General features: G+C 41.8%; 1 protein-coding gene across 1 annotated transcript in view; it reads left to right on the forward strand.

The window, feature by feature from the left end:
* Positions 1-15,604, forward strand: part of Fhit (fragile histidine triad diadenosine triphosphatase) — a 1,428,341-nt gene that overhangs the window by 52,151 nt on the left and 1,360,586 nt on the right. The gene's annotated exons all lie outside the window — the stretch shown is intronic.

Below are 15,604 nucleotides of genomic sequence, written 5' to 3' on the forward strand. Positions count from 1 at the left end.
AAATGGTGTGGATGGATCTAGTTTGTCTTTTAGCAGAATCTACAGTGCCAGATCTCCCCAGCTCATTTGTAGCATAGTTGTGTTGCATGGGTTTATTATTATCTGGGACAGTCTCTCCGTGTAGCCCAGGCTGGCTCTGAACTCACAGGTCTTCTGCTTTTGCCACCCTCATAGGTGCTGGATTTCAGGCACCTACTCCCACTCCTGGTCTTACTTTGGTTTTGCCCCAGAAGAAGCAAGTCTCCTTAGCTAGCAGATTGATTTCACTTTCCGTTTTCCCAGAGGGAAACACCATAGTGACTCCTTACTTACTACTGATTCCTCCCTTCCTGGTGTTCACAGCCATGTTGCTGAGACCAGGATCTAAGCCCAGATAATAGGTTTTTGAAAGTTATGTAATAAATAGACCCATACTGTATGAGGTCCTTTGTGTGTGGTATCTTTTGTTTAGCACTGTATTTGTGGCATTTGGAATCTTTCCTTTTAGCTTTTAAGAAATAATATAGACTTGTGGCCATTAAATGAAATCATAGGATGTGAAAATGCTTTGAAATTTCAGAGTGCCTTGAAGATAAAAGGATCAATTGGTTGCTTGTATATTTAAGTCCTCTGAGTTATTTCAGGTATTTGGGAAAAATTCCCAATTTTTGTTTTCTATTTATTTTTCTGATGAGTTCACCCACAAAATTTGCATGTGCAACCTCCACAGCAAGTCTCTCACTTAGATCCCAGCTGAGCCAATGGCGAGAGTTTCAGGTATTAGTGTCCCAGAGGTCCTCTTAGAAATGTGCTCCCTGAGGTTTGTTTTGTTTTTGTTTTTGTTTTCTTGTAGAGGGTAGTGGATCCTTTCCCATAATTGACTAATCAAGTGGAAACTAGGTTTTTTTTTTTTTTGTTGTTGTTGTTGTTTATTTGGTTTTTTTTTTTTTTGTACCTAAGGCGATGTCTTAATGTTTCTGCCTTTTAGTATTTAACGGTATAAATGTGAGAATAATCCATAAACACAATGCTGTTCCCTTTTACTGGCACACAATGTGCACAGAATTTGATGTCCAGATCAGATTTCACACTGCATTGCTCTCATTTGGAGGCGAAATATGTAGTGGTTTTCTTGAAAAGGACACTACCAGCCTAGCAAGACTGTATTAAACCCCATTCCTTTGCCAACACCTGATAGTCACTATACATGTGGAGCTGAGCCTCCAATGGGTATGAACAAGTGTGTTTGATTGTCTGGAGAAACGCCCTTTGTCCCTCGGAAATGAGGATCACAGTAACACACACCCTGATGGTTATTTGGAATCTAATCACACAGAGAAGAGAAGAGAGTGCCAGGGCCAAGCAAATGCCCAGCAATGCCCAGTGATGTGTGCCTAACATCTGTGCACACACCACATTATAGAAATCACACACGTGTTCCTGGGAACTTCAAGCCTCCCACTCCGTACTGTAAGAGGAATACACCCACTTAAATACCGCCTGACCACCGACTGCATCCTTTATAGATTTTTGTTTAATTCTACATTAAAAAAAGCACAACAAAAACCAGTGGCATTCTGAAGTTGGAAGAAGCCCAGTACCATTTTTCAGTGTCCGTCTGATGACAGTCTGGTTATTAGGTTGTCAGAATTTTTTGACAAAATGTAGTGCCGGACTAACTAATTACACTGCTTCAGTCCAACAGGGCTTCCGGTCTGTTTCCTAATAATTTTTTTGGCCAGGGCTGTTTTGTTAAAGGCAAACATATCAGTCATGTGACAAATGTTTGCTATTTATGTTTACTGGACTAAACAAGGAAAATCCACTTAGGCCTGATATTTAGAACACAATAATAATACACACTGCTCAGAGTCCAGATGTCCCATCCATCTGAAAGTTTCAAGCCACTACAGAGAAACAGAAAGAGACAAGACTTTCTGTGGGTTTTCATTTATTTCATTGAAAAATTACACAGGGATATCAGAAATCTTAAGGATGTAGATTTAAAATCACTTTTCGTTACCACCTACCAAATTTATATATTTTATTTAAAGATCTGGAGTTTCCTTTCAGATCAAACACTTACGTGCCGGAGCATACAAAGGAATTTTTATACACTCTCCTTTATATTGGGGTAGGTTCAGGCTTTGTGATGTCATGAGCTTATGTAATGAGCTCATGGGATACCTCTTTTAGGTAAAATTTACACATGTATTAATATAAAGTCAGACACAACACTAAAATGTATTCTAATAATGTGGCTATGTGGTTGGTTTTCTTTCTTTGACAATTTCTGTTCTTTGTTTGTTTTTTTTTTTTTTTTTCATTTTTTGAGATAGGGCTTCTCTGTATCTTTGGGGCCTGTTCTGGAACTCACTCTGCTGACCAGGTTGTCTTTGAACTCACAGCGATCTGCCTGCTTCTGCCTCCCAAGTGATGGGATTAAAGGTGTGCGCCACCACCGCCCAGCTGACAACTTCTTTATAAGAAAGGGCTAAATGTGGTGGTACAGTTTCCTAGCATCCACAAGGCTCCGAGCTTGATCCCAAGAAAACAAACAAAACTTGTTGGCACAGTGTGTATACCTGTAGTGCCAGCACTTGGCTGGGCTGAGCCAGAAAGGTTCTGAGTCCAAGACCAACAGGGACTGCATAGTAGTTCTAGGCGAGCCTAAGCTACGCGTCGGCTTCAGATCAACAGGCAAACCACCCAGACGGAATAAAGTACCTGTGGAGAAGTGCATGCTGTCACGTCCTTCCAAATAAATCACCAATTCCCCTGGGTTCTCAGCACTCCTGGGGCCTGTGTGATGTGGGCCCGATGGCTGAGCTTCATCGTCATCCCGCCAACCCTTTTCCGTCTACACGGACCAGCTGCTAAGTCAGCAAGGATGTAGCTGCTTGGATTATACCTACAAAGAGGAAGGAGGCCATGCTGTGGAATAATCCATGAGATGTAGTGCACCCTGCGGCTTCAGTGGTGGTTGGACAGATCAAGAGGGTCTGTCTTTCACCTGGTACCCTTTAACCAGAGCGTTCATTGTGTTGATGTTCTTATGACTCCATTGGCTCCCAGGGGCTACACCTCTTAATAGTCTTGCCTTGAGGATTAAGTTGTAACATGAGTTTTGGATGGGGCACTGCCATTTAAACCACAGTACTTATGTTGTAAGGTTGATACTATGTTGATAGGACCTGTCATGTGTTCTTTTTTTTTTTTTTAAATATTTATTTGTTTATTATGTATACAATATTCTGTCTGTGTGTACGTCTGCAGGCCAGAAGAGGGCACCAGACCTCATTACAGATGGTTGTGACCCACCATGTGGTTGCTGGGAATTGAACTCAGGACCTCTGGAAGAGCAGGCAATGCTCTTAACCACTGAGCCATCTCTCCAGCCCCTCATGTGTTCTTATTTAATTAAAGTTTTCTGAAATTCTGTTAGGTGACTTTGATGAAGGGGCGTCATAGTTAGCTTTTGCACCTGGGAAGAGGAAACCTCATCTGAGGGATTGGCTCCTCAGACTGGCCCATGGGCATTTTCTCGATTGCTAGTTGATGGAAGAGAACCCACACCAGTGTGGGCGCTGCCGTTCCTGGGCTGCATAAGAAAGGTAACTGAGTGTGATCCTGGAAGCAAGCTGGTAAACAGCCTTTGATAAACAGCCTGTCTCCATGTCGCTGCTTCAGTTCCCACCTCCCGAGTTCCCACTCGCCTCTCCCTTGATGATGGAGTATAAAACATAAAATGAAATAAAACCCTAAGTTGTTTTAATTTGTGTTGTTTTTCACACCAACAAAGAAACCAAACTTGGCCAAGGGTCACCTTGCTGTTTTGGTGAAGGGTGACTGGCAGAGATGCACAAAGGGACATGGGGAGCATTTGTGGTGGCTTGTGAAGAAATTTTGGCCTGTCAGTTACTTCTTTAGAGAGAATTCTGAACCAAATGACTTGAAGTACTTTCTGCTAGTGTTGGTTGCTTCTTTTGGGCTCTCCTTTTCAATTCAAGTTTTGTGAAACATACTGAAAAAAGTGTGTGTGTGTGTGTGTGTGTGTGTGTGTGTGTAGGCTAGATGACATTTTTTGTATGTCATTTCTTAGGTGCTGTCCACCTTATATTTTGAGTCTCTCACTGACCGCAGGCCACGGACTTGGTTAGACTGGATGTCAGCAGGTGCTAAGGTTTGCCCAGCAGTAGGATTACAATAAACAATGCCAGCATGCCTGGCTTCTTGTTTTTTTGAGAGAGGGTTTCTCTGTGTAACCCTGGCCATCCTGAAACTTGCTCTGTAGACCAGGCTGGCTTTGAACTAACAGTGATCTGTCTGCTTCTGCCCCCAAGTGCTGGGATTAAAGGTGTGTGCACCACTGCTGTCCAGCCCCGTGCCTGACTTATTGACGTGGGTTCTGGAACTCAGGTCCTTGGGCTTTTGCGGCAACTGCTTTAGTGACAAAGCCACCTGAGACATTTCCTTGGGCCCTACTTTTGCTTTTTAGTTTTTATTTTTTGAGAAAGGATTTATTTTGTGGGGAGGTTGGCCTGGAACTTACTGTGTAGCATATCTGACTTCAGACTCATGACAATTCTTCTGCCTCAACTTTTGGAATGTTAGAGTCAGATATTTTGGGACTTGTTCTGCCAGGTGAAATGCTTTGCCCTCGAGCTCCATCTTGAGTTCTCTGAGGTTTTCTATACATTGTGGCTTTGATTTTCCTTGATTCCTCAGCAATATCCACAATATAAACCCACCCTTTGTCACAGTCAATTATTTACTCTTCTCTCAGCTCTTCCCGTGGGGTTCACACCAGTCCCCAAGTTCAGGCAGTCTCCTCATTGAGTAGATGCAAAAGTGGCACACGTTTTGTGATTTTCCAAAAATTCCAAGGTGCTTTCTACCAGGGCTAAGACCAAAGTGCCCAATTCCTGCCTCTAATGTTGGAGAAGGTCTCACTTGGCAGAAACCAATGTCCTCACAAGTATGCATAACGAGGAGGCTCCTAGAACTGCATGGTGACGTTTTAATAGCTTCTTTATTTTATATGGATGTTACTTCTTCAAGGTGTTTAAAATGTCAGGAGAACCTGAGAAATGTATGCAAATAATCGCCTGCAACTAACAAGAAGTGAGATTTAAAGACGTGTCAGTGTTCCAAACAACTGAAAACAAAGTTTGGCACAGCGACTGCCTGTGAAACATTCATTTCCTGCAGAAAATACCTGCCAAATCAATACCGTGTTTTCCTTTGGAAGTTAACTGACATTTGGGCTGTTAAAGCTGGAATTGGAAGGTTCCTTCCCCCCAGAGTAAACACTGATTAACTCAAATTTGCCAGTGTAGATGGATCTTACAAGTTTGGTAATCCTTTCCTGATGCTTCATATTTAATGACATGCCTATTTATGCAGAAATCATTCAAAATGATTAAATTTGCCCACATAAATTATATCAGTAATTCAGCATCTCCTTCCTTGACATCATGGTCTAATTGTTTTATCATGGTGGCTCTGGTTTTGAGGTTCTGTAAAGTTGTAGGTAATATTCGTTTTGGAGTTACCACAATCAGTGGACATGTATTTTTTTGTGTACCGCAAGCTCTTCATTTTACTAAGCATAACAGAGAACACATATAGTTATAAAGATAGAGTTACGCATTAGAAGATGAAGGAGTTGACTGATACCTGTATTTGTTACCTTGATTGAATCTGAGGTAGTAATACTGGCCATAGCAACTTCTGGGGTGAGGGTATTTCAGCCCATGGTTTCAGAGACTTTGTTCCATCATGGTGGGGAAGCCCTGGTAAAGCAGCCAGATGGTATCAGGAGCATGCCACGGAACTCAGAGAGGCTGACCTAGAACCAGGAGTACGTACAGCTTTCAATGACCTGTCTGTGATGACCTCTCTAACATGCCACATGTCTCAAAGATTCCATGACTTCCTAAAACTATGCTGCTGACATAAATGTTCAAGCACACAAGCTTGTGGGAGACATTTCACTTCCAAATCATTATAGTAATTTTTTTTGCAATTGCCCTTTGCTCTTGCTGTTTTTCTGCATCCAGCCCCTACATAGCGGGACCCTCCACACCCCTCTCAACAGTGTGCAAGTACTGTGGGCTCCTAATTCTATCAGAAGATGCTTTTTCCAAGGGCTGTTTGTTTTAATGAAGAAATCACACAGAGTTCAGAGCCCAAGTGATGTCAGACCATACGGCAAACTGCAAGGAACACTTTGCCTGTGATGATGCTGGGGGTACTAGACTTTGAGTGAGGAGGAGCGAGGACTGGAGATTAAGGATGCTGTTAAGATGTGGGCATTAAGCTACTCTGTTTAACCTTGCTTGGTGCTCAAGCTTCCTGCTAACAGAGTCACTTTCAAGTACTAAATTTATCCCTCAATTTCTTTTCTTATGGTCTAATAGTCTCGTTAGGTTCTCACAGGATAGAATGGTAAGATATTTGTATTTTTTTTCAGTGAAATTTTTTTCTCTTGAAAACTTGTTGGAAATAACAACTGTATTTTGCAATTAAGCCCCAGAGATGTAATGGATTAGTATACATACATATTTCATTAATTACCACCCATTGGAGATTCTATCACCAAAGGAATAAAATATGTCCTAACAATAGCTAACAAATGTCTTTACAAACAACAGCTCATACACACACACACACACACACACACACACACACAGAAGGGGGGGTCTTTGAGGTTGATTTTAGTCCTAAATGTGAAATCAGTTATCAGGAAAAAAATTTATCCAGCATGTTTAGAATGGTAGACGGACAAGTAAATTGTCAAATGAAATCCAAATGTAACTGACCGAGGGTTAAACTATAAGGATCTTTTCTTTTTAGCAGTCCCAGTCGGGAAACAGCAACAGCAAACAATCTGGTTCCCTGGAGGAACGATGACGGGACACTTTGTAAACTAGCGACACTGGCACGTTTGCACTGATTCTTTAAATCACTCATTTAAAAAGCCCCCGTGTGAGAACTGAGGTGTTTGCAGGATGTTGGCCAGTTTCTGACACCCCGGGGGCAGCATCTAGTCATCTAGTCCACTCGTCTCTGGGGCAGCGTCTTCTTGGAACAAAATAGTTCTTTCCTTTTTTTTTTCCTGTGTCATTCCAGAGGTGTGCCAGGCACACATACATATTTTTCCTTAGAGAAAAAAATAATGCAGAATGCATTCTGTGCCGTCCTTGTGTTTCCCTTTGCATATTTGAAGGTAAGATTATACTAGATAACACTGTATATTGGTGAATGAAAGACGACCTTGCTTTTAATGCCCTCAGTGTATTGTCTTGTGGAGTTGTATCATCATTTACTTAACCATTACTGCCCTGAGTACAGATACTGTAACTGGGATACTGAGGTTGCTTTCAATATTCTGGCAGTAAAATTCTGTGTCTCCTTAGTCGCTCAGGGTCTGCACACTGATTTAACTCACAAAACACAATGATGAATGTGAATCATTCTCATGAGAAGATTTCTCTGTCCCCAGGAACTACAGCCCTTTGGGTGACTATAAAAGCTCACTCCTCACCTGTGTTGTTTCTCACAGGAGAAACCACCATATTAGTTATTCAACGAAGAGATAGTTAAAGGAATGAACTCAGTACCAGTCCCACAGGCAGATGGTTATTCTGCATGTCACTGTGCCCAGGGGAACTTGGGCTATGTCCGTTCAGGAGAAGCCTGAGAGTCTGCATTACTAATAAGCCTCCAAGCAATGCCCAGGCTGCTTTTGGCAGGGCACGATTTGAATAAGATTTGTAGGAACGCAGTACCTTTTAATTTTGATGTAGTGAGTGATAGCATTCAGATTTTGAAGGTAGGGCGTTGCTTAGATTTTACAAACGGTGACTGTGCCCCTGTTCTCCAGACTGTACTACCTGTCTAAAGAGTAGGTTACGTCACACATGCTTAGCTCTGGGCATATTGTGCAAAGTTCCTGATTTAGGGACATGGTAGCCTTCAGTTGATTAAAAGAGGATTTATAGAACGAGCAGTTTAATTTCTTCTGTTGCTGTCTTTGAAGATGGCATCTACGTATGGCTCCTGGTAATAAGATTTATATGACGAAATAAGACCAAAGTGGCCAGGCTTCATTGTGACGACAGCTTTACCTCTTCTTAAAATGCAGGTTCTTTGTGAACAAGAAATGTTGAGTAAGGAGGGTGGAGAGAGGTTGAGAGCACGGGTTCCTCTTCCGGAAGACCCAGGTTCGAGTCCCAGCACCCACATCCTGTGTAACTCTAGTTTCAGAGGATTCTCTCTCCTCCTTTGGCCTCCATGGTCACCGGGTACACAGACAGACGTGCAGGCAAAACACTCACACACATAAAACGAAAGTAAATAAATCTAAGAAGTATTAAAGAAGAATAAATCTTAAGAAAAAGAAATGGTTGAATGGAATATTTTTTGTCTCTTCGTAAAATTTGATGTGTCCTCGGATGAAAAGTATCTCTTTATTCAAACTTTAAATATATTTTCAGTACTAGGAATCAAAGCTAGGACATCGCACATGCTAGCATGAGCTCTGCGACTCAACTTCATCCCAACTCCTAAACTCCTCTGAGCCCTCTTCTCCACCAGGCATCTAGCTAAGTCTTGGTACCCCTCCAGTGGCTTTTGTTGTGCCAGGCCTGATGTTTGCAACAATGCTGATAAGTGGTATTTGGGTACCTTGGCATTCTGTCAGATGCCTTCCCACACCCCTGCTCTCCAGTCTTTGGTCTGCCTTTCACAGGAGTCCCGTTGGGATTAATTCTACAAGATTTCCTCTACTTCGTTTAGTAATTTCCCATTCACTGACCCCCTTACCTTCTCTAATATTGCCCATAAATCCCGACTGCCTTGCTGTACTGAGAGAATCTATCCTCTCCTGTGCTAGTACCCTGTGATAAACTCCTTACCTATTGAACAAATGTCGGAACCAGCTTTGTTTAATATCTCTTTCTTGTCCTTCTGTACAATCATCATCTTGTGATATTTGAAAAGCATTAAAACTAGAAGCAAAATTTATTCTTGTCACCTTTAAAATTTTTTAGTGAATTTAGAATCACAATAAAACTCACATTAGATGCAAATATTGCTCAAAATTCCATTTTTAAAATAACATTGGGAAGAAGTCTGAACTTGTTACCAAAATTTTGGGTCATTAAAAGGTAGTTTTTAGAAAGAATTAAATCATGACTCATTGGCCTAAAAACACGCACACTAAAGATTTAATTCGACTTATATGGGGTGAGGGAACTAATTAGATGTAATAACAGTCTCAAGGGAACAGTGAAACAGCGTAGATGCATCTGGAGAGGTGAGTTGCAAACCGAGATGAAACTGGTTTTGCCACAGTGGGAAGGAAGTCAATTAAAACTGCTACCTGTCAGGGCAGAATTTATGCATTTCTATCAGTTGCATACAATTTGTGAGTGTGAAAAATCGCTGAAAGACAGTGAGCTATGGTGAAGTCTGATGGCGGGGAAAGAATCACAAGAGGTGCCATTTTCCATTGAAATGGATTTTCCCCCCTTCAAGATGACGGCCATCTTTCACTTAGGCATGTGACCTAAGTCTTGACTTGCCATCCGTCTTGAAAAATAACAAAATATACCAATAGTTGTGGATGATTGCTTTAGTCAGGATTATTATTACTGTGATAAAACACCATTACCCAAAGCATCTTGGGGAGGAAAACGGTTTATTTGGCTTACATTTCCACATCAGTTGCCCATCAAAGGAAGTCAGGACTGGAACACAAACAGCAGGAACCTGGAGGCAGGAGCTGATGCAGAGATTATGGACAAGCACTGTGGACTGGCTTCTTCCCTAGGGCTTGCTCAGCCTGCTTTCTTGGAGAACCCAGGATCACCAGCCTAGGGCTGGCACTACTCACAATGGGCTGGGCCCTTCCCATCATCATCATTTATACCCCAGCAAAGCTTTAGCAAGCACGGGCAGCCTGTTTATGGCCGTTCTCCAGTTGTTCCTATCCTGGGGCAGTCCTAGATGCTGTTACTGTCACACCCAAGGTTCCACAGTCTTCCTTTATGTTGTCTATCTAACATTTTTTGGGCCTTCCTCTTTGCCTTATCCCATGCACACTTCCAAGCAATGCTATCTTCGGGTATCTGCCGTCATTCATTCTCATAACACAGCTCAAGGTGCCGTTGCTGTATCTTGTAGTCCACTTCCTTCTGTAGATGGAGATGTTTCTTAGTGATGGCATGGCTGGAAATGACCAGCTAGGTCCTCTGGGGAATTCAGTAAGTGGGTGGAAAGAGGTTCAGCTGCTCAGCTAAAGGCTGCCACATGACGAGGAAGAGACTGGATCTGGTCAGTTGTCCTCATCAACTCAGACCTTGAAACACAATATGGACGAGTTCTGGGCCCTTCCTGTCCATCACTAATTAAGAAAATGCCTCACAGGCTTGCCTAAAGCCTGATCTTATGGAGGCATTTTCTCAATTGAGGCTCTCTACTCTCTGAAGACTCTAGCCTGTGTCAAATTGACGTAAAACCAGCCAACACACTGATCATATAAGAAAGAACAGTAAAAAAGATGAGTTCAACATTATACATGGTCAAAAAGCAGTGGAAAAATGAAAGACATTTTTATATTATGTAGTTTTCCATCTTCATCCATGTAGTCAGAACATAAAGAAAAATATCTGTTTTTCCTGAGAAAATTTGAACGTGGTGTGAGGCCACTATCCACCCAGAACAGGCTGTTCTCAAACATTCATTTTCATAATTGAGCATATTCTTTTGAACCAGAGTATATTTAGAGAGGGCAGTACAGTCGGAGTTGACCAAAACCAGTTTGAAATCCTGCCTGGAATTAAATCCGTATTATCCAGGAGCCAAGCTGAATCAACAGATGCTAGAGCAGAGCCATTGTGCCGTCTCCATTCTGAGAATGACAGCTGGAGCCCAGAATCGACAAATCCTTGGTATGCAATTACCTGACTTCCTTAAGTCTCTCTCCCTAGGAAGTGGGGTCCGCTAAGTGGACCATTAGGTAAAACTCATGACATAGTGCCTTGGGCACCAGCATTCTGACTAAGTCTTCTCTTTTATGGGAGGTTTGGAGTAGTTACTCTTCTGTGGCTGTGATAGAATACACTAACAGGAACAGTGCAATGCTTTATTTCAGCTCAGGTTCCAGATGGCAAAGGTCACAATGGGAAGGCCAGGCAGAGAGAGAGAGAGAGAGATAGAGCAGGAAATGGAGCCAGGCTAGCTGCCCTCAAAACCCACACTCCAGTGATAAAACTCCTCCAGCCGGGCTCCATCTCCTAAAGGGTCCATCACCTCTTCAGACAGCATCACTGGGGACCAAGTCTTCAAACGTAAGCATAGATGGGGCATGGTGGTACATACCCTTAATCCCAGCACTTGGAAAGCAGAGGCAGGCAGATCTGTGTGAATTCAAAGTCAGTCTGGTCTATGTAACAAGTTCCAGGCCAGCTAGGGCTATACAGTGACTCAAATAAAGAAAATCAAATGAAATAAACCCGAACCTAACAAAACAAACAACAAACAAAACCCCACAATCCTATGGGGAACATTTCTCATCCAAACCAGAAATGTGGACTTTATTATTTATTTATTAATTAACTTACCCTTTGACAATTTCATGCATGTAATTAATCTGGGAGGCAGCTTAATTGATAAAGTGTTTGCCTTGCAAGCATCAGTATCCAAGTTCAGCTGTCGCTGTACAGGATAAGCAGGATGAAGCTGCGGGATCTTGGTTAGATTTGATGCTGAGGTCTGTCAGCTTCCATCTGAGCTACACCGGGTAAACCAACACAATTCACTAAAGTTTTGTTGCCTTTGCTGTAAAATGTAGGTTATACAAAAAGCGTGGAGTTGGCTTGTGAGTTAAATGAGTTGTGCTAGAATGTGGAGCTTGCCACTTGAGCCAGACAAATTTTCCAGGATGACTGTTCCATTTTGCCCTCTGGTCCTTTCCACCACTTGGGATTTTATTTATTTCAGTTTCTATTTTCATCCCTGTTTTTCTGGTAAGTGAAGTTAACAGGACTAGCAAAATGAAGTGAGCGTCTTACTGTCTGGCCGCCATGTGTAGCAGTGTCTGGATCGGTCTGGAGGCCCATCTTGGTCTAGCACATGTCACACTGGCCTTGGGGCATTATGGTACCGATAGGACCGGATCCTCCTCCAGAGTTTGTGATTTATGTCAGGGTGATGATTAAGAACTGTCAAGTGGAATTATTCCACATGTGGAGACCCACGCCTCTGTAGGTCTGTGCAGTGATCGTCTCTTTACAGTGGTGCAGTGCCAGGTGCCACTGAGTCACAAATACCAACAGGAGCAGCAGCACCCTCATGGTGTTGAAGTGAGTTTAGGGTTTTGTGCCCGACTGCCTCCGTAGCTCTCTCCCTCACGTGCCTGCTGCCAGCTCCATAAAGGACTCAAGCCTTCACTTCTTGTGTTTGCTTTGTGCTGGATCAACCTCGCCAGGATTTCTCAATTCTTTTGGTTCTGAGAACTCTATGGGGGGAGCGGGGGATAATCATGCCAGAAAGTTCTCATTTTGGTAAAGAATATCACTGGGCCCTCTAAAATCTGAGTTCTGTGCTCTTTTAGATCCTGAACACTTAGAACACCATATGCGCTCCCATTTTCCCCTTTGGTTCACTTTTCCTGTATTTTTTTTAATTTTTAATATAAATATTTGCTCCGAATACAGTCTGTTCACTGATGTGTGAAAGTATACAGAAGAAGGTACCACCTTCTTTGCCTTTGCTAAGTTTGTGGCCGGGGTCCCAACACAAAAATATAGATTAACATGAGAAAAATATGTGACTTTAGGAATATTTTACGTAAATCTTTAGAAATAAAGACCAAGAGAATCTGAGGGACACACACACATCTTTGTGCTCTTTGAACAGTGAGCAGTGGTGAAGAGCCATGACTTAGTCCAAGGGTCAGTAGTCATGATCTGAGGACCTTAGAAGCGGCTTACTGGGGGAAGACTCGCATCCTTGTGACCTCAGAGATAAACATATTCCTCCTGCCTAGGCACAGGAAGAGAATTCTGTGGCCTTAATGATAAGATTTTATTACCTATTTTAGAGGGTTCCCTTAAGGCTAGCTTCAAAGGGAAAGTCGGAAAGAATTTCCTGCTGTGTTTTTATGAAATGCCAAGGTGTTAAATTTTGAGGAAGTATGCCTTGAACCATATCACAAAAATATTATTTGTGTTTTCTCTGTACCAGGCATTCACTTAAATTGAGCTAGGGTACAGTGGTATGCATAACCGGGTATCGTCCCTGCCACTAGAGAATTTTTATTCTATGGAGAGAAACATAATTCAGAAGAGTTTGATGCATAAATGTCAATGGTGGTAATCTGATAAAAATGAGAGGTAGCTGTTCCGTGGGAGCACACAGCAGGAGACGAGTATATTGGTAGGGAGGAAAGATGGTTGGGAGTAATAATTTAGCCAAGATCAGAAGGAAATTTAAAAACAAACTCAGTCAAGTAGCTGGAGTGGAGGAAAGCACATTCCAGGCAGAAAAAAGCTGTGTGCAGAGGCCGTGGAAGGAAATAGCATGCACAGTCCTGTGTGATGAGACTCTACACTGCATATTCCTAGCAAAGATCTATGTACGTTTTAAAGGATAATTCTCAAAAAGGTAAAATCATAACTTATACTGATATAGAATAAAGTGTTTAAGATTATACCAACTCATAAGATATACCAACTCAGGCAAATAGTAAACCAGTATAGAGAGAATTCAAATACACACACAATACACATACATACATATACACACATATATGTATATAAATACATGTGTATATATGTATATATGTATGTATGAAGGTGAATTAGTTTCTAATTTGAACCCCAAAAAGACAGGATGAAATTTGTTTGTCTACAAACAATACTTACCTTGCTTGTCTATCAATTAGTTATGGTTTACAGAGTTTTAAGATGAATCTGGACCTTATAACAAAGAGGTGGTCTCCTTTATATACATGCTTTTCTACAGAAAGACATTCATTTTCTTCTATAACAGAAGCTGCAGTTATGAATACATTTTTGTAGTTCAGAGCTAGTTGGATTTGATTTTAAGTGGACAGAGTACAGTGCAGAATAATTCATATCCTACCTTGACTATGTCCCACCATGTTGAACAGAATATCCAGCCACTGTCTCCCTACAGCTCCCTTTAAACGCAAGTTTAATAGATCTCTAATGACTAACTTCTTCCCTGTCACTGCAAACAGCAAGAAAATACTATCTTTGGGAGAAGGCTTATAGAAAAATAGGGCAGAACTCAGCTTTCATGCTGGGGCCTGTACGAGAACTAAGGGGACACCTTGCCAGTGACCCCCCTAAAACCAAAGTAGCCTTGCCAAGATGAGATCTGGCACAGCCTCCAGAGGGCTGGCAAGGAAAGAGAATCTCAAGTTGTCAGTCAGATTTTTCGTAGAGAATGGTAATCATTTGGTCAATTAGCAGAATGACTGGTGCTGATGCATTTTAATTGATGGCTTGCTTTGTTGAAGTGTTGAGCCAACGTTGACAGGTACTACAACAATCTTAATTGGTGCCCCCACTCAGGAGCCATGTGTTAAAAACGTTCCTACTGTTAAGTAGAAGGACTCACCCTCCTGTTCTGTTGGAAACTGGGTATGTTGAGTATAGACTGTGTTCTGTGTTGATGCCATATTGTGCTTTGAGACAGAATTAGAATAGCACCTTCTAATCCAATTGTAGCAGACCAGAGTTCAAAGCTGCTGCATCACAAATGTTGGATTTAAAAAGTAATTGGTTTTGATTGAGTCATGTTGTTGTGCCCCAGTTACAAAGTTTCTCTCTCTCTTTTAATTAGTGTAAATTCATCTAGCTTCTCATGAATGCTGTCTCTAGTGTTGTTTCTGCTGGAAGCTTCTGGCCTGTGGGATAGTGCATAAATACTTTAAATAAAGAAAGAGTACTTACAGTGTAAGTAAGTTACCTCCAGGAAACAATGCCACAGGCATTCTTTCCCTTCTTCAACAAATGTAGTGCACAACCGGGTCTTAAACATCTCAGTTTGCTTCCTTCTGATTTCTTCCTGGTGAAAAAGCTATGAAACCTGTATAATTTCTGAGCTATATTTGTTAATTTATTTAAAAGAAACACGTAACATAATCCCCAAGCCTACAAAAGCAGGTTTACTGTTTGCTAAATCAGGCCTCTAATAGTAAACAGCTCAGAAAGCCTTCCATAATATTTATGAACAGTTTATCAGTTTTATGCTCAGATATTTCTGTTTCACTCTACAGAGGAGATAATCCAGGCTGAACAAAAGAGGAACCTTTTTTTAGAAGGAGGACCCTGGACAGTTGAGTAGTGAGCTGCGTGATTACCAATTCTTCAAGCCCAGCTTTTACGTAAGGCAACTTTACAACTTCATCCATTCCAAAGAGGCAGACATTAAAGACCATAGGGAAAATAAAAGGCGAAAGAGATGTAGAGACATATCCCATCCTTTACATCTCTGGAGCCACTTGTTCCATGGCCACCCTTGCTGAGGTAACCGAATTTAAGGCCACAGCATAACTTGTGAAGGGTCATTTCACATTCTCCACTGT

This window comes from Chionomys nivalis, chromosome 5 (assembly GCF_950005125.1).
Source record: "Chionomys nivalis chromosome 5, mChiNiv1.1, whole genome shotgun sequence".
NCBI lineage: Eukaryota > Metazoa > Chordata > Mammalia > Rodentia > Cricetidae > Chionomys > Chionomys nivalis.